Source organism: Acyrthosiphon pisum, chromosome A3, assembly GCF_005508785.2.
Source record: "Acyrthosiphon pisum isolate AL4f chromosome A3, pea_aphid_22Mar2018_4r6ur, whole genome shotgun sequence".
NCBI classification, from domain to species: Eukaryota; Metazoa; Arthropoda; class Insecta; order Hemiptera; family Aphididae; genus Acyrthosiphon; species Acyrthosiphon pisum.
The window spans coordinates 32,028,213-32,054,645 of NC_042496.1; the positions used below are offsets into that span (position 1 = coordinate 32,028,213).

General features: G+C 29.6%; 1 protein-coding gene across 10 annotated transcripts in view; it reads left to right on the forward strand.

The window, feature by feature from the left end:
• Positions 1-26,433, forward strand: part of LOC100161839 (potassium voltage-gated channel protein eag) — a 255,330-nt gene that overhangs the window by 46,216 nt on the left and 182,681 nt on the right. For all 10 annotated transcript variants that reach the window (XM_029491386.1, XM_029491391.1, XM_029491390.1 and 7 more), the window contains one exon: positions 18,481-18,536. The gene's annotated coding sequence lies outside the window, so the exon portion shown is untranslated. The remainder of the gene's footprint in view (positions 1-18,480; positions 18,537-26,433) is intronic.

Genomic DNA, 26,433 nt, shown 5'->3' on the forward strand with positions numbered 1-26,433 from the left:
GAAAACAAAAGTAGGTACCTATATTATTAAAATAATAAATCATAATTTTTCTAAAGAAACTGTTCTTGTAAAATAATATAATTCTGCATATTGGCTGACTTCAAAGTTTAGTGATGTAAACGAATAATACTACCTATATTGTGTCTTAAAAGTTTAATATAATAGAGGTGATGGAGGATATTTACTTAAAATGAAAGAGATTTAACAATGGAATTAATTTTAAACTAAACTTGTTATAGTTTATTATAATATCGTGTTGAATGAATATGATTCGTATCTATTTAATTCATATTAAAGTCATAGATGTAGGTACATACAAAAAGTTATCGGATTGGTTACATTTAATACTATTTATTAGCATAATTTTAAACCTTACAATCTATGGTACGAGTGAGTGCTTGAAAACCAGTTACCCTCACTAGTACATCGCTGCAGTAAGTCACATCACTTCAGTGAATTCACTATATTGTTCTGTGCACCATATAAATTGTACATGGCAGATGAGTACAACATAAGTGTAAGAAATTATTTAAATACTTAAAAAAATTATCCACATTATATTATTTATTTATACTAAAATACTTATTTTATCTTGCATTCAAATAGAATGGTATAAATTTTAAATAATTTTTTTTTTTAAATTGGTTCTGTATCCATAATCAAATGCCTACGTTTGATACGAATGCTATATAGGTAGCTATATATGATATTATTAATTTAACGGTACGCTATAATATAATTTATAACATATCGTGTCTTATACTTGTGCAATTTTTTTTCTCGCCCAGAATACTCGTGCGCTGCAGCAGTTTAAATTACGCGATCAGAATTTCATTAAAAACAACCAACGCGCGCACACGCAATGCCCATTTATAATAAATTGTGGTGTCACGTGCAAATTTACGGCCGAATTTTCGCGTTGGTATAATACATTGTACTATGGCTCTCCTGCTGCACGCGACGGACGACTGAAGGATTCTGGTGCGTGCGCGAGGTGGATTCGTGTGCTTATATATAATTTTGGTGTAGCCCGCGACCCATCGCGCCGGAAGTGCGGCCCTCCCATTTGATTCTCGTTCAAGCCTGGGTCATTTTTTGTTCCGTGCACGACGATGTGAATGACATAATAATATTACATTATTATCAAAAAATCTATAGAAAATATTGAGGTATCTACGTATGGCTCATTTTTTCTTCTTTTTTGGATAATGTTGATATTATACATTTCAATTTAAATTATAACGAGTATCTTCAGAATTGTTATAACGCGTAGGTAAATTCTATACCTTGGATTATAATATAGCCCATGGTAATATGACTAATAATAACATTATAGGGAATACGAAGATTTGACCATTTTAGAAGGTATACCTAATGATAGTTAATGCAAAAGTATTTCATAATTTTAACATTTGTATGAGTATAATTTATAATACTAGAATATGAAATATAAATTATCACAACTATTTTATATTTTATGTAAAACCTATTGGTATATTTAGGATTATCATTATTATTACTATTATTCTTAGTATGATATTATAGTATAATACTAATATGGTATAATATTACTTGGAAACTGTTTGTTTAAATTTCTATTTAGATGTTTATTTTTCAATATTTTTAACAAAAAACCATTAGCTTAACAGTTTGTTTACAATTAGTAGTTCTTGTTTGCTAATAAATAGTAACGCCACCACAGAACAATCTTTATAAAAGTACTATATAAAATAGTTACTATAGTATCTTATAATATGTTCCTAGTAAATTTATTCCATAAATTAGAATATGAATATGTTTAAGAATAAAAAGTTGGTGAGTCTTATTGATTATTCACCTTGTATACCCACTATGTGTTGTATTTGAAAGGCGGTCTGTTATTCAACTGATAATGTTATGGGTGTTGGACAAAACAAACGATTTACCAAAGGTTAAAATGTATAAGAGTTAAATTATTTACAGAACAAAACTAATACATTTTATTGTATATACTAATTCATTAAGTTTATCATGAGTATATTATATTGGTTAAAGTTTTAATATGATAATGATTTAAAATTTATTTTAAAATTAATAAAAATAAAGCATAACAAATGATCGTGAAGAGATTCACAAATAATCATAAAGGTTAGGTAAGGCGAATTCCTTATTTAAAATAATAATTTTTTATTATTATTATTTTTGATCAGGATTTTTTCAGATCACTTATTGTGATGTACTGACGTTGGTGAAAAAAATTGTTCTGTCATAACCTCACTCACTAAGATATATATAGTGTTGAATTCTAAAATTTCAAAATTCCTAGAAACCATTTTAACGAATAGTTACGTTATGCTTTCTGTATCTACCAATCTCTATTAGTTGGTAACTCATAGTGTATATATAGTAAGTTGTTTTAAATTTGTTAATGTTGCACTGTGCGATGTGTAGGACACATGACGACATTAAGCGTTTCTTGGTCATATCAAAGTCAATATGGTGGTTGAGAAAATATGTGTAATAAAGTAAATGAACATTTGTGAGTACTTTCTAAAATAATTACATCACTATTATTTATAAAATTAAAATTAAATGTTGATAACAACCGTAAAACAACGTAAAATAAAACAATATAATATCGCCCGCGAACCGAGTTCATCACATATTACGTGTTTCGCAGTTATCACGGGTTTTTTTTACCTAAAAAAATCGTTTGTTTCCAATTATTATTTTTGTGCACGCGCAGGTTTTTTTCCGTGAAAAAATAATGCATTATATTATTTTAAATCCGCCGAAAAAAATTGTACGTTGACAATGCAACCGTTGTGTTTGGCGAACGTAATTGTTTTAACTTTTAAAGCATTGTGCATAGTGTATAAAACCGATTTAAATACGTTTTTGCCTAAATTAATATTTGGACTGGTGACACACACGCTTTAGATTCTAACTAATCGATTGTTAGTCGTTGTTTGTCTGCAAAATATTATATAAAAATAAAATAATTCAAAGGATAAATACGCGAAATATTATTGAATATAACTATAATAATGTAATAGAATGATACTGGGGCTCGGGCTCGGGGCCAACGACAAATAATTTCCGTTCTGCAGTAAATAATATACAAACGTATTATTATATTGTGTACGTTTGTATTATGTCTGTAGTTGTTTGTGAAATTAAACGGACTTGGAGATACTGTATTTGGTTTTCTACTCGATATTTAAAACAAACAACGAATGTATACACCGAAATAATATGGTATTATTATAATAATATAATAATAATATTCTCTGTTTCGACGGTATAACGTTTCAAAAAAACAAATTTATTTCATTGTTAAAAGAAAAAAATAGAAAGGACTAAAAAAGACATAAAAGTAAAGTATAATTGTGGGTTAAAAACTATGAGCTCGTGGTGGATATAAGAATTTATTATTACGAACAACTCGATTATAAGAATTTGCATTGTGTGCAAAATGTTATAATTAGTTTTTTTTCATTAAAGATGTATTCGGAAAATAAAATCGACCTTTAATACACCAGCTATGTCTCTGGATGGAGACTTTGTTTTTAAATTCATCTAGTCATATAAAACAATAATCAAATAATTAATAATCATTATAAGTTCCGTAAACCATGGCATGTTAAAGCTACTACCCGGTGGATGGGAAAGATCAACAGTCCAAACCACATTTTAATAATAATTTTATCGCTAAGAGCTATCAACTATTTATATTAGACTAATAGTCTTTAATACATACTATAAAATATATGTTTTTATATTATCCACGCTGATTTTATCGTTTATCAAATTGTTTTCACACTTGACATAATTATGGTTAATACTTACACCCGATGCTTGTAATTATAATATAAACACGTGCGTATAATATTATACAGACTGTCAGACTTGCAGATAATATGGTATAATTTTTTGCAATATATTATGCATCGGTGGTTTGCTGATAACTTTTAATGTATTTTTAATATGACGTTTTCCAAAATTCGGGGAGGACATTCTGTTGAATAGTGATCCGTCACATAGCTTTAATAATGTTCACATTACTATTAATTTGCAATTTTTACGACCACTACACAATGACTGTAATATAAAATATAATATATAAAACAGAACTGTGGATTTAATGCACGAAAAAATCATGATATATGCACGCACTTATAAATAGATAATATGCCATAATAATTCCAAAATAGGTCACATTTTGCAAAATAAACCTAATAAAGTAACTTAAAATGTTATAAAAAGAAGGTATACTATTAAAATTATGTATTATAAAAATGAATTGATAATGAATCCTTATGAAAAAAAAATATATCATATTATATAATATATAAAATAAATGTGAAATAGACTGTATTCTAAAACATTTAGTGTTACAATGTTACTAAGCATTAATTTTTTTAAATGTACTATTTAGCCTCACTATATTTTACACTTTAAATCGATAGTTTTTTCTAAAACAAATCAAAAAATAATATATAAATAAAAATAACAGTTATACATATATACACACTATGGTGTTATAACGTCTGAAATATTCAAAATACAATGGTATATTTGGAATGCGGTATCGCCTTAAATCAAATTTGTGTCTCACTTATTTTTAATTCAGAATAAAATTCATCGATATGCACAATCGCTTAATTCACTGCCCTAATAATAAGCGTATATTTGCGCGTATTTTATTTCTTCCATTGTACTTATAACCCGATTATTGGAAGTCCATATGTGATTAAAATCAACATCGCGAATGAATCTGCATAATACAATACACAACATTGGGGTATTATTGTCACATCGAAAAATATACGAGAGCGGATTTTTTGGTTATGTTGTGTTATATTTTAAACGTATTTTGGTCAAAACTGCCCGATGCACGCTCTTGTGTTGTTTTGTGATGTTTGAAGAGGTGTATTGAAAGACGGCCGTGCGAGATGTTACACTGAGCATTCATACGTCATGCTTGTGGTTTAATATATTATTCGGCAGCGCTTGTTCCACGAACATTGCTTATAATTTATAACTTTAGTTTCAATCACGGTAGATTATAGTCTACAATCTACCGTGATTTCAATATAAAGTTGTGAAAATATTGTTTTTATTTATCTTAAGTACAGGTATTTCTCACCTCTAGAACAAGACTGTCACAACTCAAAATTGATAGTTTTGAGAAAATGTGATTTGAAATTTAAATCTAAGTATTTTAAAGAGTTATTTACTGATACATTTTAAATTAAAATTAAACTATTTATATCATTAAATATTATAAAATGGCCTTTTAAACACAAAAACTTGGACTTTTGGCATTTTACAATAGTAATTTATGTAAACACGAAAGTTAGTTTTTATTTAGTACAAAGCGCCACAAATCATAATAAGGCAGTCTTTAATTTTGACTTTGGTGATTAATAGGATAAATTAAATGACATAATATACGTATATTATAATATTATGTACTGCCATATAAGTAATTAATATGGCTCTGTTTTTTTTAAGTCTGGTTTAAATTTGAATAGTTCAATACTGGCACATCTTTTTGGTGAATCAAAATTAAAAATAATATTGATTGTGTCATTTTGACATTCTATAGAGATACATTTTTAAAATTCAAAAGTAATCATAATGAGTGCATTATGAGTTATGGCAAACGTCATTCTTGTTCTAGAGTTATGAATTTAATTTTACGCACATCTTATTATATTAAAACGGGACCATATTCTAAAATATGAATATTGAATAATATGGTTCTAAAAATGTTAATTAATAATATTCTTCCCATTCGAAGTTTGTTTGGACCAGAAGACACGATAAAACAGAAAAATCTTGACGGATACGTATCATGGTCACCCAAATGTGTACTTGTGACGTGGTTTGGTATGTCTCGTGCGTGACGTCCCAAATATATTTTACTATTATTACTATACCTTCAGCATCTTTTATGACCGAACCGCATTACATTTAATATTTTACATGTATTATAATATACTACGTTTAAGATAGTCAAAACTTTTGGTCGTGATTAATAACTTCGTCAATTTTGACGATATTATAATATAATATAGTTGGGTACTAGTTTCGTCAGGATATGATTTTGCAACTTTGCGTATATTGACGGGATAATCTCGGAAGAACTAGACAACAGTCAGTACAACGGAGGTTTTCGGCGCTAAACTATATTAATATAATATGTATATTATTATATTATTATTATCTACATTCTACATAGTCGATACATCAGTATCATAAATAATAGGTACCTATATTAATTGCATCATGTCTACTATTTTAATGTTTGCTGATTGTATGATGTATCTGGTATCTTATATCTAAATAACTTTTTCTAAATTGTATTTTGTATCTTGTGCCATTTTTTTTTTTGTAATTAGACATAAATAAATATATATATTTTGGAATTCAGCAAAAGAAATTAATAATTTATTCAAAAATGTTTATGTAATTTCCAAGCTAACTGATGGAATCACAAAATTAATAGTAAAATAACTTTTAACTGTGTACATTTTGCAGTGTAAAATACAAAGTATTTTTTAATTTGTATACAAAAAAAACAACTCATCATTGTTGAATTCAGATAGTTGTATTTTTGTAGGCTATTTAATTACAGGCAACCACAAATTAAAAGAACTGATCCACTAGGGAGTACAGTTTTGAGTTTCACAGATATAGGGGCTAATTATTTTCCATAATTTAAGTAAATATTTTTTTACATGGGTAGGTAGGTAGGTACTTACTAAAATAATTATTTAAAAAAATGTATATTTTATCTTAGATACATTATCTAGTACCTATCTAGTATCATGTGTATTGTATCTCTTCCAAAATTTTAAATGTATCTTGGAACTATTTACTTTTTTCAATTATCTGGTACATCTCTGGATTAACGAATATCATAATAATTTTAAGGTTAAACTTGATGTAAAGCAAGTATTGGGAATTGGTATGATACTATAATTCCACCAGATTACGAAACGGTTTTAGACATTATAATTTTATATTACGGTCAATATTTTAAAAAAGGTCTTGAATAATATAAGCATTATTTTATTTTGCTTACTATATTATGTACTAGCTGCCCGACCTTCCTCCGGAAGAAATTATTTTTTTATAATTTTATTTAAAAACATATTACTATTTTTCGGCTATACAAATAATATAATATAGGTAGTTACATATTGTAGTTATTGTTATTGCTAATTTCTGAAAATTATATACCCTACATTTTGAATTCAACCACTGGAGTAGTCAATTTTATTCTTTTTATTATAGAATAGAGATAAGGTAGAAAAAATGTAACAATAAATTATTTGTTCAATGAATAATATATATTTCAAATGGAAAAATGCAAGTCCAAACAAATAAATAAATAATTAATAATAATAAAAAATAAACAAACAAACCGGTTTCCTTCGTCTCCAAAATCAAGTTAGATTCTTATATATATAGATAAAACATCACGTGATCTAATGTAATTTTGATTATTGTATTTCAATATTTACATGAAACTAATATAAAACTAAATGTTTAAGTGTTGACTGTTGATTATCACTTATAAATCATAAGTTATAAGTTATAACCATGATATCATCGTTTCTGAAGTTGATTACATATTTAAATGTATATTACTCAAATATACATGACAGCGTTTGAACGAAACCGCGATCCATTAGTCCAGCTGATCTAGGTATAATAAGTTTGGTGATTGTATGAGTTCCAGTGTTCGGATTAGATAAGTATTTTTTTATCTAGATAAAGATAAAGATAATGCAACTCAAATGTATCTAGATAGAGATAAAAGATAACTTAACTTATATTTATCTAGATAAAGATAAAGATAAATACTTTTTTATCTAGATAAAAAAAAGATACAATTATTTTTTAAATGGTTATAAATTTTAGTATATTTTAGTTGGGCACTAGGAACATAATAATAATTATAATGATATAAATAAAAATAATTACATTATTTATAAACCATAAACTTTGTTTGAGAATCTGTATAAATATTTAAAAATTTGGTACAATTTCGTGATATTTATCAATAAAAAATGTATCTAGATGAATTTATTTAGATTAGTAGAAAAATTATCTAAGATGAACGTTTAGATACCTTGTAACTATTTATCTAGATAAGATAAAAGATGAACAAATAATTATCTAGATATTCATCTAGATAAATTTATCTAGATAAGTCCGAACACTGATGAGTTCCTTTACATGGTTGTCTTTTACGATTTTAATCATAAATGGGAAGCGTTATAGCTATGATAAAATATATTTTAACAAATTACACTCAGTTGAATCATAAATATAATTCTTATTAAATATAAAAATATTTAAAATATTAATTCTGAAAATAATTGTTCTAAAATTTTTTAGGATTAACATTTTCATTACTATTAATTTAGACGATATTTAAACGTTTGGTATTATAATTTTAACTTTAATTTGTGAACCATGAATAATCCTAAAAAATTTTAGAACAATTATTTTCAGAATTACAATGAAAAAAACTGAAAATTGCGCGTATTTTGATTGGCTGTAACTTGGCCAATTTTGGACTTAAGAAGTTGGTTCAACAACCAAAATGCATTAAAAAATTAGGCGAAAAAAATAATAGTTAAAATAGGTGGTTGTCATTTATGAAAAAAAAAGTTGTATTGCGCATGCGCAAGTCTAATTAAGTTTAAAAAATGCATAGGCCATCAAAAAGTGTATTTTTATATCATAAAAACCAAATAGAAAACAGAATTCAAATGGCATTACCCTACTCAAAGATATTGAATGTTCTTAATTAGCGATTACACACTGTATAGTCTGATTCCGGCTGCTTACAATTTTTTTAAATCTCCGACGTCATCGACTCGTGTCATCTGATAAAAAAAAACCCCCTGATTGAGCGTTTATATAAACGAGCTTATTAGTCAGGATGGTTTAACCGAAACTTTATGTGCAGTAGGAAAAAAAATGCCCGACGACCCCGCCGTCACCATCCTACCAAATTGTCGTAATCGTCGTCGTCGTAGTGGAAAACATACTCTCACGTAATATGCAACCTAATAATGTTGTACACTCATACCTACCTACTTATATATAATAACGAGTAATGATCCAACAATGTAGCGTCAGATGGGGTGTACAGGTAGCGAGGGGGTCGTTGGTGTGCGGTGAGGTGGCGGACGGTGAGAGGACTATATGGAACTCACGCCACTGTCCTTGATGAGGACGCTAGAAAAGCGCATAAACCTACCTGTATAAGCGGCTTAACTGCGTATATACTAGCTATATAGGTAACGGCGTAACGCATATAAACATAAGCCCGTTTCGCCGGCATGTCTACGACCTTTAGCGTACTACTACTGCAACGCTCGAATTAATTTCGTTTTATTTCGTCCGGTCGGGTCACATATTTATACCTATATTGCTTATAAAAATAGGAGAGGTGCTCCGAGTATGGGAAATTCTCCCGATGGCCGATATGGTAGAGATATATTAAGCTATTTCGTGAATTATGTGTTAATATTTGCTCAACTATATTAAACTAGAATGTTTGTAGTCTAATGGTATAGACTTTCTTTAAATATTATAATAAGGCTAGGTGAAACACTACGATGATGTTTTCCCTAATTTTTAAACGTTATTTTTCGTGACAACATAAACTTTAAAAAAATATTTCTTTTACGTATTGAAGGTATTACACAAATAATTATTTAATACGAATATAATATATGAGCCATAAAATTAACCTTTAAAATTTGCCAAAATGATTATTTAAAAAGTTATTATGTTTTAAACTTTAAATTAACGGTGGTAATATGGAAAAATAGATACTTTAGCTTCTATTTAATAGGTACTTAAAAGTCAATAAGTTTTGTTTCGTGTTATAAGAGTACCAGGAATTGAATTCTTTTCATTTGTTTTTATAAAATTAATGATGTTGATTATGTAATACAATACTTTTTGAAATATCTTATACTCTCGTATTCCATTTTATCAACACTGCACTTTTAATACCAATTATATTATAAAAAGTGACTTTAGTTAGTTTAATAAATTGATCGGGGGATCTCTCATACTATATAGGTAGGTACATTCCACTTTTCTAGTCCTTTATCGTTTCCGCTCAAGTTCTGGTGCTACTACGCAATAATACTTGTGCGTATACAACACATAAACCACGGTCGTGGTCACTTCATATTTGATGACTACACGATGAGGTGGTAACCATACGCATACCGCGTGTATATAATACATGACGTGTTTTTTAGTGCGATAAATCATTGCGGCGAGTACAACACGCGTGCGCAGAACAACGGCCGAGAAATGATATTAGGTGGCGTTCGAGGGACTTGGCAGGTGCACGCTAAACATGGTATTTTAGCCACTGCTGACCTACTACGACCACTACCACTACCACTACTAACGTCTACCACCACTAAGCGTAGCGTGTCGATATGTAAAAAAATATAAATGAAATGAAAAAAACAAAGCATATGACACGCCGCCGCCGCCGCCGTCAGTCCGACCGTATCTATTTATAATAATAGTTTCGTCGAAATACGATTCAAGTCTGCAGTGCGCGCGGCGTCATATTAAATAGATACCTGACGTCAGCGACGGCAGTCGCGAGACCATAAGTGTTTAATCCAGATAACAAATTTAATTATCCAGAAATGATAAAGATTATTTTCTCATAAAATATCTAGATAGGAGGTACCTTCAGACAAAGAAAATATTACGGTTTAATCTACATAGGTACTAAAAAATAAATAATATTTTTTATTTTGCATTTAAATTAAAAAATATTATACATAATACCAGCTATTACTGTGCATGCATTAAAAATTAATAAACGTTATTAATAAAAAAAAAAAAATTAATAAGTAATTGTATTGAATGACTGAATAATATTGTGTTTTATTTCAAATAACTTTTGTAATCCAAAACCATAATATTTTTATTCATTAGCTACATATAACCTATTAAAATATATTGTTTTATTGATTTTAACCTCGCTATATTCCTCATGTATATTTTATTTTACGGATTATAGATATTTTCTTTAATCTAAATAAGAATTTTTTAAATCCTTAACACTATCTATATCTAGACCAAAGGTTCTCAAACTTATTTAATTCACCACCCACTTTCAGAATCAATAATTTCTAAATTCTAAAAAGTATTTCTATAAAAATTAAATTAAAACGTATCTAAAGTGAGGATAAACCTGATGCTCTTTAGCAAGGTTGTTAATATCAGGTTATTGGATTTACTTAAATACAAACGTAAGTGGAATTATATGAATATGTAGTAGGTATTTAATTTTAATTTGAAGTATAAGAAGAACATCGTTTTAATCACTTATCTCCACTCTAGTCCTCTTCAACGCTCCTAAATTTTTTTCTGGTCTTATACCACCCCCTGCGCTATCGCCCACTTTGAGAAAGACTGATCTAGACTATACGTCATTATAATATAATAGATAATGTAATCCAGATAACATTTCTAGATAACTCTAATACTGTGATCACAATAGCTATCTTCAGTGTACAAAATGTTAAGGTCGATAAATAAAAATCAAACCGATTGTTTCCTATAGACTATAAATAGATTAGACGTCAGACTGAACCAGTTAGCTTGTTTCCCTGTCTGAAATAATTGTGAGTCGTCTACACGAGTATGGCTAGGCTTTAGGTTTGAGATACTGTGAGTTATGTGGATTGGCTAAATCGGAAGACTGTGACATTTTTAACCGTAGAGCAACTGTATCGAACTTAAATTAACCTAATTGTAGAGTTACTCTATGCCTTGAAGTCAGTAGTGGAGGATCTCAATTTCATAACTCAATTTTGGGGAAGGGGGACTTTTGGACTAACGACCAATGATCATAAAATCTTAAAACTAATTTTTATATATAATATTATTATAAAATAATCAGCAGCATCAGCTGCATCAGCTGCATCGGTAGACGAAAACGCGTTAACAGTATACCCTCTCTTCAATCAGAAAATGTCATATTATGCATTACATCAGAACGATTGGGTGGATAAGTTCAAAAATTATATCTTAAAGTCTTAACTGAAAACTCATCATTAGTTAAAATAGTTACCAATCGGTTTAGGGCAGGAGATTGCACCCATCACCCACTACCTTTTATTCACCAAAGTAAAACTAAGTACTGTTTAGTATGACACAATTGAAACATGATAATAATCACAATCATAATACAGTCGTCAGAGTGCCCGCGAACAATAAGATAATAATTAAATAACGATGCGCTCTAGAATTATTGCACCACAATAGCGGTATACTATCCGCGGTTATAATATTATCACAGTCGTTTAAAACGTTAACGGCTCAGCTAGCGATAATCAATACGTAGACCGACAGAAACGGACGCGCGGGACGTAATGCAGCGAAGATATTGTGCTGATACAATATTATAATTATATGAATGGTGGTAACTTTGGGGAGGGGTTTGAAGTCAATCTCCCCCAAAAATTATTTGAGTAAATGTGTATACATAATATCATTCAAATTTAAAATATTTTGCTCATTATTTTTGCTATACGATTTTAAAAATACAATATAATATTAGATATGTTTTATATAAATTTACACAAACAATAGGTATTTAAAATGTTATAAGTTATAACACTAGTTCCATGAATATTTAAGAAAAATATGCATAATTTTTAACTAAACATATAAAACTCAGATTATTCGGCACAATGTTTGAATTAGTTACCACCTAAATCAATTTTGAAACTTTTATTTTGCATTTGAAGGTCTTTTTTTATTTTTTCGCTCTGTTGTTAGCTTTTTAGATCATTTTTTAATTTTACTCTTTTCTCTGCATTTTTAAAAATGTTCATCAATTATATTTTTTTACACACGTTATTATATAATTGCGAATTTCTATTTAATTATCGTCTTATATATTTTTATAATCTATGTAAAATAGTCAAAAACACCAAAAGTATTTTATTTGTAACTCAATTTATTAGATTTTCATATTTTTTAAACTTAGATTTGTCAGTGCATTTGCTTAAGATTTATAATGCATTTGTTGAGGTTTTTAAAGCATTTAGTGTTTTCTTGCATTAGAATCATGACCTGATAAAAAAATTCCAGCACCAATACTGAATAAAATCATATTTTTCTATTAAAAATCTTGGGAGTTTAGACCCCTCTCCCCCCCCCCCCCAACCATAATTACTTAATTACGTTTATGATAGTAATTTGAAGATAAATTGAGTGCATCATATTATTGTAATAAGCAATGGGTATTTCTTATGGCGCGTACATGCATCACGTGCCGTTTCTACCATGGTTTTAACCTTGGTTTGGGGGGGGGGGGGTTCTTGACAGGTAATAATTTAGTGTATGTAGTATAATAATAAATGTACGTTTTTTGAATTTTTCCATTCTGCGCACGCAGTCCGACCGTGAAGTGTTCTCCGCTGTGGTGATAAATTCAGTGAATTGCTGTGAATTTAATGCACTATAAAATACCGTGAAATATGCATGCACTCATGCACTAAAAAACAGAGAATTATCAAATAGGTATGTAAACAAATAAATTCCAACATATTACTTACCTATACGAAATTATCAAAAAAACATATAACAACTATGTGTTGAGACTCGAAAAGTACGTAGTATTTGAAAGGTAATAATAATTATTATGATTATTAATAATTTTTATTGATAGCATGCGTTTAACGGGTACTGTTATTGTTTATAAACAAATATAATAATATAATGAAAATGTTTATGTAATACATTTCTTCTTCTTCAAAAAAAAAAACACATTTAGGTGAGAATTGATCTATGATTACCTCTTACTTTTTGAACTACACTAAAATAACAGAATCAATATTGTCATAAACTGGTTTGGAATAAATGTTTAGGTTTTTTCTACTTTTTTTAATTAATATTAAGAAAAGTATGCTGAGAAATTTTTAAGTTCTATAAATACTAATAAGATTCATTTTCCTACTAGAAAATATATTGAAGATGAAGATAGTAGCATTTTTCTCTACCTACTCAAAAAGGTGGTGACAGTCACACAAAAAAATAATAATATATTAATATACTCATCACTCGTCGCTTCACTCATAATCTAAAATATATTCATAAACAAAAGGTTCTATCAGTAAAATTTCGGTCCTTAACTGAAATTGTACAATGTATATTAGGTGTATTATTGTTTTTAATAGATGCGATAATATACTTGTACAGTGGGATACAAATTGAGCCTAATTGTTTTGACAATAATACTATAGTTAAGCACACCATTCGGTTCTAATAAATATTTTAGATAAATATTAAATAACAAATGTGTAATTTAGAATCTTTTAGTTTTATTTATATAGGCTTTTAAATGGTTGATTGTGAGCTTGAATTATAGTGAATTACAATTTAATAAACCTATGTATGTATAAAAGTGGATTTAAAAAAAAATCTAGTTATTATAGTACTTATCTTTTGATATTTTTGAACCAACGTAATTTTTATTCTTTGTAACTTTTTAACTGCTTTTAATAAACCTTTCAAATATTATGAAGTTCATATTTTGAATATTTTGAAATTTCTAGTTTAAAACCACACATTGTTATGCACGAATATTTGATAATTTAGAATTTTTAACTAACTATAACCGCTGTAAATGGTAATAGCTTCTCTTATAATAACACGCTGCTTCAAGCTCTTAAAGTACGTTATTTTTAGACATTTAAAAAGATGTCGTATCAACATCCAAACTATATAACACATCATTATTATTTTTCGCCATCCAATTATACGTACATTCAGTATTATTATAGCATTGTGTATGGTATATACTATATGGTCACGGTTGCTAAATGTAGCATATGCGTATACCAACATCATTTAATAGGATAGACGATGAGCCCAATGCATAATATTAATACCTACATAGTACATACCTACTTATATTATGAATTTTACATGAAAAAAATATAAAGTTATTAGCGTGGGTGTCATCCTCCGTTATCCTCCGTTAATGTAGGTACCATAATGTTATTGTGTAATAATAATATAATATTTTATAATAATATATCGTTTCTCAGTCTTTGCGCGTTCTCGGAAATAATATGATATTAAAATATTGTTTATACAATATTATTACATTTTGCCAAATATGAAATAGCTTCTATCCCTACTCAGTCCAATTTATACGGTTTAAAAAAAAATGTTTGTTCTACGTAAACTACGTAATAAATAAATAATTTTTGCAATACGAAAAAATATGAATTGATTTAATATTTTTATATCCTATAAACGTTGTAAACAAAATTGTATTTGTGAATATTAAACGTAGTTTCTGATAAAGGGAAAACAAGGATATAAACCTGAAAAAAATACGCTCAATGTAAGGAACTATGCCGATAAAATACCGATTGAAATCAAGAACAAGTCGAGCAAGTTTCCTGAAAATAAGTCAAGCAATGTAGCAGGGGTCAACAAAAGAAGAAAGAATACGTCGATGGATACAATTGATGCTGAGACGTAGAGATAACAATGTCTATACGATAGAACCTAAAAGTAAAACAGCATAGAGGAAATTCCTTCCCGGAGTTCTACTAAAGACAATTAATGTGGGCGCACATGGAATAATAATATGAAAAAAATGAGGATCGGTGGACAGCAAAATAATATGTGAATGTGGAGGGGTTCAAGATGAAAGATATAATTTATTTGAGTGCACAACGTTGCAGTAGGTATATATATATGCAGAAGAATGTTGTTGAAATAAGTTGTCAACATTTTATGATGGGAAAGTCTAAAGCTTTTACAAAATAAGACACGAAGTATAATAGGTAATAGCAAATAAAATTGCATTCGACAATTTATTATACAGCAGACAGACATTTCCGTTGTTACTCAAAAATGTTCGTTTATTTTAAAAATTCAAGTGTTATTAATCAACTTTGTTTTGTTTTTGTGGGTCCTGCGGCCTGTGGGGATTTGATCCCAGATTGGAATGTCAGATAAACGCGAGCAGATATAAATTAATATAATAAAACGAAAAAATTCTGCAACCGGATTTGAATTCGCTAGAGTACAATAATATCGTCTTATTATTATCGTTATTACAATGTATATTATATTATCATAACAGCTAGTGACGTCGTCTTCGATCAGCTTTTGCTCGCGGGGTATTGTCGTCTCACGCCCGCCTGTCGTCCGAACGGTTTTCAATCGATGGAGTATAATTTCATTGGAGGAGAGGGTCCTCTTTGCTGACTACTGTTTCACGCGATGGAAATATCGCTATTATTATTATTGTTATACTCGTAACGGCCGGAATATTATTATTATTATTATTATTATTATTATTAAGCGTTTGTCACGTAATATATATATTATTATATATAGATATTATTGTGGTATCTGGTTCACAGTTTAATTTAAAAGCGGCTGCTGTCGCATTGTTAAATTGAAAACGAGTCGAGCGAAATGTCGAGGGACGTTTGGAAAGGTGGGTTAGAAGCACGGTGGGGCTGGGGTGGTCGAAAAACATCCCTCTCGCAGTCCCCCGGAGCCACCGTCTATGGTTATACTGTCGGAGTGGCACACGAGCAATGGTGGGGGTGGTGGAGGAGAAGCCGTCGAGGTGGCTTCGGTTATTTTTTTCGATTACAGTTTTATTGCGCCCGTCGTATAATATAATAATGTACACGTATATAGGGAACAGAGGTGCTACGGCGGTGGTGATAGTGGTGGAAGCGGGTGTTTAGAATGTACGATAAAAATTTGTTATTTTCCAAAAGCGAATAATATATTACATTATTATTATGGTTGTGTTGTATGTTTTTGCAACTCCGGTTCCGGTGATATACCTACGCGGCACGCACATAAATTATTATTCCGATCCGACCGCGGCATCGATCTCGCCCGCCGCCGCCACTGCTGCCGATACAGCTGCAGGTACCAGCTATAGGTATTGGTTTTCACATATATCGCGGTGTGGCTGACTATTTCAAAGTGGAAATTGACAGAGTGACGTATTTGAGTATAATTATATTATATTATATTGCGTTGTGAACAGATAGACTTAACGTCCTGTTATCCATTCCAAATGGCACCGCCGCTATTAAGGTGATCGACTTTTGCCTTTCGAACCAAAAAAGAAATTCAAACTGACGACTTCAGATGAACGCATTCTTCGCTCGTATACACTAAAGCCATTGAATTAAAGGTGATCTAGAGACGATTGTGGATTTCACGATATTGTACAGGATTGAATCAATTAAATCTATGATCACAGAACTCTCGACCAAACCTTTAAGTTTCTCTCTTCGTTTGGTTACAGTAAAGTTAACACTGTACGATTTTAAAAGGAATACTGACTATACACGGCCCACGAAAGAACATAACTGTGTCCTGACCAAAACGCGTCCGATCCCACGCATCTCTCACTCATCGACAAAGGTTCGTTCAGTACGTTCGGTAACACTCGAAGGTTAAATTTATATATACAACCTATATCATCGAGGCATAAAGTGGGGAAAATTGTGCCTCAGACCGATCACTGCCGTCAGTATACGTGCGCGAAACGGTAATGGTCTCTCGTGGGCTGGAGTATAAGTACTACAATCACCATGACGTAATCAATATGTGCACAGTATTTTTTGATGTGCAACGCGATCCTTTAAAAAGTCCCAAGTCTCTTTCGGTCTATTGTAGATATTCTTCAATAGGTCACACCAAATCGGTACATAAATATAAATACAAATACAAATAGTATAAACTAAAGTATATACTAATAGTATATACTATACTATAATAGTATAGTATACTACTACAAATAATTATACGTTACCATATACACTCTATACACATCAACCACATATTTCATAGGTAGGTACCTACTATTTCTTGGATAAAAATCTAAATTAACATTTCGTTGAAATTATTTGATGGTGGAGAAGCGGGAGTGATAATATCACACACGTATTATCATGAATAGGTATATTATACTTAGTGTAATATGCATATGAATTTCGTCACTATATGTTTATATATTATATTATCTATCTATAATCATTCAAAATACTGCAAATATATCTATGTTAATCCATATAGAATAGGTTAAATAGGTTTTTTGAATAAATCACGCGTTCCAGTTATAGACGTGCATTAAATCCAGACATTTAGGTGAACGCTATGCACATTGCACGTAGTTATTGTATGTGCTATGAATGAAAAAATAATTATTTTTGCGTTTCTTCATGTCTTTTCTTCCTCGCCAGATGGGTCGATAACAATCAAACACACTGTGGGCACTCAGTTGAATCTCAGGCATATAATGTATATTAAAATAAAATATTTCCAATACGCTTTAAATACATTTTTAAAATCACTGGTTTTTAACAATTTTTTTTTTTTTTTTTCATAATAATATTTATGTGATATTTTTGATATTTTTTTTTTCAGAAAGTGAGGACGCTAATTGATCTACTACCGTAACAAAATAAAACAAAAGAGTACAGGTACGTGCGTTTATAAAAATCAAATAAAAATCGAATTTGTACTATTCTCGATAAATAGTAGATTTATTATAATATTACTCACTGAGTATTAACTTGGACGATGAAGTAGACTTTTTGAACGATATCGATTTGAAAAAAACAATAAATAAACGACATTTACAGTATCTACTTTCTAGGACATATTATAATGATTACACTTACGACGTCCCTACTAACCACACAAATGTATATTTATAATTATTATACAACTATATTATAAGTATAATATCTGAATTGATTTTTTTCATAATAGAAACTATGATATAATTATCCTAACTAAAATGAGTGATCGTGTATTGCTTAAGTTGTAATGAAATTCGTTATAATCACTACCGTCCATAATATTATAGTCGCTGTCACAATGGTATTTAATGCATTATATAAATATAATAGTATATTGTATACATCGTAAATTTACTAAATACTCTCTTGATGCTGTATTATTTGTAATAATAAACCTTTAGAAGATTTGAACGTCCGTCTCCTATCTCAAATTGTATCTCATGATTGACATTATTGACGTTTCTAAGCAGGCCAAGTGCACTCAATATTATATATCTTAATATAATAATATTATATTTTGGATATTAGAACCTGTAATAACGGTTTATAAAAGTTTAATATTGTTAATATTAACATTGTATCATGATGCACGTACTTATATGACGTGTATTCGTACATTATGATACATATATGTGAGTAGGTATTTACTTCATAATTCGCTTTTATTTGAAACCAATAAGCAATATAAGACGGGCCCGTCGATAAATGCGGAGATTAAATAGTATACCCATGGGCACCTTTTTGGGACACGAGTTTCAATCAAACTTATCAAACTTTCAAATAAGGTTTTCGATTAAAACGGACAAATGTAGGAAACGAAAAATGTTGTACTCAATACTAGTGGCCACAGGGGCTGATTACAACCACCAGATCTTGAATTTAGGCGCTAAATATTTTACATTATGCGTTTAGGACAATATTGTTGTGACTCGTTTTGTATAGAGGTGTTTGTTTTAATATTGCATAGTTATATCAGATATATTTGTAATTGAACACACGTTGGTTAATCAATAATATATTTATGTGTATTATATTTCACATTGCGTTATTGAAAATGCATTTATTGAAAAAAATTAAAATAAATATTTTAAATGGGTGTCCCTACCGATAAAGTACCTTGAATAACAAAGACTTCTACAGTAATAAATCCTTACCATTACCTGTCCCTGATTTTACAATACTTATTTGAATATCATACTTATGGGTCGTTTCATACCAGTTTTGTTTATAGCATTGTAATAATTGTTGTAGTGCAAAAGTTATTACATAGTCATAAAAAAGGTCTTCTGAGAAAATCATAAAAATAAAATTCTTGTAGTCTTAAAAAAGTAGTAATCTTTACTTGTATTTAAATTGTTTGAGTTACTGTTAGAGAACAAGATATTATCAGTGTTCGGATTAGATAAGTACTTTTTTATCTAGATAAAAATAAAGATACAATTATTTTTTAAATGGTTTTAAATTTAGGTATATTTTAGTTGGGCACTAAGAACATAATAATAATAATGATATAAATAAAAATAATTACATTATTTATAAACCATAAACTTTGTTTGAGAATCTATATAAATATTTAAAAACTCATTTGTACAATTTCGCGATTTTTATCAATAAAAAATTTATCTAGATGAATTTATCTAGATTAGTAAAAAAATTATCTATGATGAACGTTTAGATACCTTATCTAGATAAGTCCACATGGATATTATTATACCTTTTAATAGATTAACCATAATTAAATATAGACAATTGATTATATTATTTTTAAATAATATTCCAAAAAGACCAATTTAAATAAAATTCAATGTTTTCAAAACATTGCGCTAAGAAAATTAACAAATTCTCTCCCCTACATATCTAACCATACTCTCCATACAGACCTAAAATTAAAAACTATCTACGAGGAAGCCAAACACTTTTACAAAAGATTTCACAACCGTCTTTCCTCCCACTCAAATCCGTTAATTAAAAACCTTTCCTCCCTCTCAATCACCGGCAGTCCTCCTAGACGATTAAAACGTAAATGGTGTAGAGACCTGCTACAAATTTTAATATAGAAATAAAAAAAAAAAATATTAACTAATTAAATATATATAATTTATTTACTTTTTCATATATAACTATCAACATTAAAGTGTCATCATTGGGTGGCTTCTTTACTCACTTTTTGTATTTTTTATACTCATGTTATCTGTACCTTATCATATATGCTTATTATGTCATCTGATATAGATTGTATATTTTGTCTGAAAAAAAAAAAAATAATATTCCACGGTGAATGGCGTTTCTAATAATACATGAATAATAATGCAATGTACCCGCGCGTATAATGTAAAGTGGTTATATAAAAGGGGTTTAGAATAATTTCCCAAATTAAAAGTTGTTGTTTGCGCAACGGGGGGTAGGGGTTGGACAAACTTGATTTGAGTAACAATTGAATTAATTTAAAAACAAGAGTCTTGTTATAGTTTGAAAAAAAAATACCAAATACGTTAATAATAAACTCCCTATGTAAAAAAAAGTTAAAATTAACTTAACCTAAACTTTGTTTGTTAATTCTTTAGAGTTTCAGGGAATAATTATAGTTGTATGTGTTTGTTAAAAGTTTTTCAACAGCAAAAAGTATATATTTTACGTGGCCTAAGAATTGTCATGCTGTGATGCGGACGACAGAAAAAATCTGAAAACGCATAATGGCACAACGGGGTCATAATAATATATACTGTATTGTAACATTGTGTTTATGAATTATGACGATTGGGGTGATTTTTTAGACACATTTGGCATTCATCAGATATTATGTTTATCCATATCTATAATAGGTACATATTTTGGTGTTTGCTGAACCTTATTTTAATTATTTTAAATAATTTGTTTCTAGTTTTGGTACATTATAATATAGTGATTATTATTCATGCTTGTTAAAAGTTTAGTTACGATTTAGTCACCAGGAGAATTGCCATTGAATTAAAACATAAAATTCTTGTAAATATACATACTATACGAATCCGGAATTAGAAATTAAAAAAAATATAAATATAATATATTAATATACTTAGTGTCTGCCGTTTAAAAATAGTGTGAGTGTATGTAAGACATCCAGTTATATTACTCAGACAAAAATAACAAAATGTGTTTTTGGTTTGATAAAATGTACAGATAAGTTTTGCAACACTGATATCGTATAATATATTTTTTATGTAGTTAGGTAGTTACTAGCTAAAAACCGAAACACGCGAAAAAGTTTTCCGAGAAAACGTGTGTCACGGAAAAGTCGCCTTGTGCACAGCGTATACATCATGTGCATAGTATAGCGTATATTATCACATTTATGCCTTAACATTATTATAATATAATTATATGTATAAAATGTATAATGTGCGGGACCAAAGTATCAAACGATAACAATTCGGCGGCTTTATCGCAAGCTAGCAATCGGTGGGTGGCGTCGTCACCCGATTATTATAATATTGTACGCAAACTATAAACTTGCCCCGAAATCGTCGAAATAAAAGTTTATAAAAAAGTATTATATAGGCTGTATGTTGTATTTACCTATCTTAATAAAAAGAAAGTTATAAGAAAAATATATTAAAATAACATAGGTTCCTATGTAAAGTATCTCCGTTATAATTATGTACCACTTAAAATCTTAGTAATTTTGGGATTATAACCATAACATATTATTAACTCTTCGGTGAATGCCTTGTTTTTTTTTTTTAATACAGCAACCATTATTTTTAATTGTTTAATTGTTTATACATATTTTTTCTCCATTGGCCAGATCATAAACTTTAAATTTACGGAGACATCACGCGTCAATTTTACACGATGGTAAATTTTTTCAAGCCACTCAAAACGATGTACTTATTATACTATAATAATTATAGTATTGGATTTTGGATTGACAGATTTTAATTTTGAAAACGAATTTTGATATTTTCAATTTTAGTTTTTCAACTACAATATTAAGGATAAATATAAAATGGTATATTTGTAATTTAGTTTTTTGTTTTTACCGTATCAGTTTATTAAAATATATTAAACAAGGTCACGGTGGAAATATGGTAAACTTGTTAATGAACAAAAATCTGTCCAACCGATGTCGTTTTTTTTCGTTATAGACGATTAAACACCACACATTTTGTTATTCTATAACTGCTTAACTTATAACTTGTTCTATGTTACAAACTATTTTATATTATTTCTTGATGATTTTATTACAATTGTTTTAATTTTAATTAGTTGTCAGTTGATTAAAAAAAAAGTAAATTGAGTCGAGCGAGGGTGACAAATTTGTTCAGGGTGTTATTTTAATACATTCATATAACTGCCACATTAAACGATTGAACCTATGCAACTGTATTGATCGGCAATTCCCATTGTAATACGTTGCTTATTGAATTATAAGATTTATAAAATTAGGTTAAGTCATAAGTTCTAGCTTCTTTAAAAAAAAGAAAAACATTAGTCTACTAAAAAAGTTAAAATTAACTTTTCATTAACTTTTACTTCATTTATAAATTATAATATATAATATATTATGCTTATTTTTAACGTTTCTTCTGCATTGTATTCGACATTTTATCAGTGAATACAAATTCAGAAATTCCAACAATAACCCTTTAGAGATATAATTTTTACAACAGTTGATTTTTGTGTAAACATTTTATATTATATATATTATACCGTTATTTTTTTTATTAGCTTAAAAAGTTTCGCGCAACCAATGACCATTATTTTATCATAGCTATCGATTGGCAATCGAGTCAATATAATATTATACGTATGTGATATTGTTTTGTATATAATAGTCCATCACATGATACACTTTAAAACTTCCATTTTTCCCAGAATTATGGTTTTCCAAGCGCGTACGAGCAAAAACTGTATAACTTTTCAACGACCTCAGGTCAGAATCGTTTTCATCCCAAATGGCGATGAACGATGGTCTATAATAATCTATATCATCACATTCCTATTTACGACAAAATTACATACACCCCCCCCCCCCCCCACCAACAATGACACCAAAAATCGTTTCTGTATCTCATAGTCTGTCTTTTCGCTATTCATATAATTATATACAGGGTGCATATTCATAAATCGTACTTAATCTCATATTTTATCCTTAAAAAATGTATGTATTAAAATGGTTCAAGTTACTGTAAATCATTTTTAGACACAGATGATTTTTTTAAACATTGTATTAATCTATCCTTTATAAATTTTGATTCTAACGATTTAGTTTTAGAGATATTTATTTATAGGATAACTAGAGATATTAATAAACAATTTCTCCAAATATTAAATCATTATTTTTTATTAATTTTGGTGTTTGAAAAGATATGTTTTGACCGAACGCTTATAGTATATATTATAACCTATCGCTTGAAATTTGAAAAAGATAACAATAACCAAACTAGAAATACAACTATAATATTTGAAATAACTGAATCTAACATAGATAGCTATGGAATTTTATATTGAATTTTTAAGATATAATAAATTGCTGTATAACAGTTATTAAATTAACATAAATTAATTAAAACTAATACATTTTATATGAAGCTTATCCGTTTAATTCGTTTTTTTTCATAATATTCACACATTTCTCAGGTAACATTTAAAATGTTTTACGCATAATATTATACTTATTGGTACCGGCCAAGCTTGGAAATAAGAATATGAACTACCTAATTGTATTAAGTTTATTTTGCACAATTTCGAAAATTTTGGCTTTTTTATGCACGTTTTTCAAGGTTGATTTGCGTGTTTGTGTTTTTTACAGTTTCTAGTACAAAGCTTTGCAGTCTGTAGACCTTGATATTCTGTTTATAATCATACCGTCACACTTGTTATGGTTGTAATTAGTTCAAATAAATACATCATCAATAATAATTATTACCATGTGCTGTTTTGTGTTTTTTTGCAGTACAGTTTTCAATCGTTCGTAGTCGGTACATCAATTAACATGTCCGTTAAATCAGCCACCTAAATTCTACATTTTTAATATATTTTTTCTCACAAATTGGTAATTTTAACAATATATACCACCCACAAAATGTTATATCGCTGCTAACTTATCGCCTATACTTGCGGAAACTTTGACTGTTTAAAAAGTACCAGGAAAACGTAACAATCACTAATATTTAGATGTGATATTTCTTTAAAACTAATACAGACATTATAAATCAATCAGGTATTCTATAGCGATACGTAAACCATTTTATATTCTTCGAAAACTCAGGAGATAAGAACCTGATATCTGTACCACGGTCAAATCGTAAATTTTTGGATATTAAGAAAAACCGGTCCAGCGCACTCCCTATTCTCTTGATCTGGCCCCAAATGATTATTTTTTCCAAGACTTTAAATAGTCTGTACAAAAAGGACCGCATAAATTCAATATGTATAGTAACACGTACTATAATATAATATACTATAGTTATTAATAAAACTTATTTTTTTAAGAAATACTAATCAAACTATTAAAAAAGAAAACCCCTATTATAAATAGCTAGGGGTTTGAATAAATAAATAAATAAATAAATAATTTCGGGATGGTTCAGAAAAATATCTTAAAAATGGAAAGTTCGCTATATATGGGAAAATAGGTGCATCATTGGGTCTAGTGGAGTACACGTCTTAATTTCTTCAAAATAATACCTACACATGAGATATATTAATTTGTGCGTTCATTAAAATAATAAACTAGCAGTATTTGAACAGACCTCGTCCTCCTCGTACCTTTATCGTGTGCGCCCGTCTCATGAGCGACGCGATGCGTAGTCGTAGACATATTATTGTCTAGTGCAGTGCGCGCTAAGTCAGTGAAAAAAAGACCATAAATTCAATATGTATAGTAATACGTACCAAATACTATAGTAATTATAATAAAACTTTTTTTTTTGTCAAGAGATACAAATCAAACTATTAAAAAAGAGAAATCCTTTTAACTACGGGACGGTTTAGAAAAACATCTGAAAAATGGTAAAATCGCTATATAGGACCATTTGTGTAGTCTTGCGGAGTGCATAATAGTCTGTACGTTTTAGTTCCTTTAAAATAATACCTATACTTGTGGTATATTAATTTGTGCGCTTGTTAAAAAAAAAAAACTCCCGAACAGACCTCCTCTTCGTACCTATACCGTGTGCGCCTGTCTCCAGAGCGATGCGATGCGAAGTCGTAGACATATTATTATCTAGCGCAGCGCGTGCTTATAACAAATAGCCCCCCCTCCAAGACTATAATATATATATATAAATACGCACGGTCGGGCGCGCGTGAAATCGGAAATTTACTACCGGACCCTGTGATGCCTTTCCGGGCGGACGGAGGCATTTGTACACGACGTACAGAGGCATAATAATATACGGCCACCTTTTCGGGTTCGACGGTCGGCGGCGCGCACTTGCCGTGGCCGCGTCGATCGATCCGCGCTCGCGTCCAACACGCGAAGATTTATTATCGTAACGGCGGCGCACCGCACCTCGAAGATAATAATATATTGTCCGCGCGCGGAGTCTGCGATCTCGGCGCCTATCCGTCTCCGTCTCTCCGGGCCCGCGTTCTTCACGCGCGTACTTTGCCCACCCACCTGCCCACAGTATATTATTATATAGTTATATACACTACAGAGTGGAATGTCCGAACGATTAAGCGTTTGAATAGGTTTTTGTGGCAGCGGCCAGTGGCGTGTTTAGGGGGTGGGCCTGGTAGGCATGTGCCCACCCACATTTTTATACAAGTACTAGACTAGTGTAAGTCCGATGCTCAATGAAAATAATAT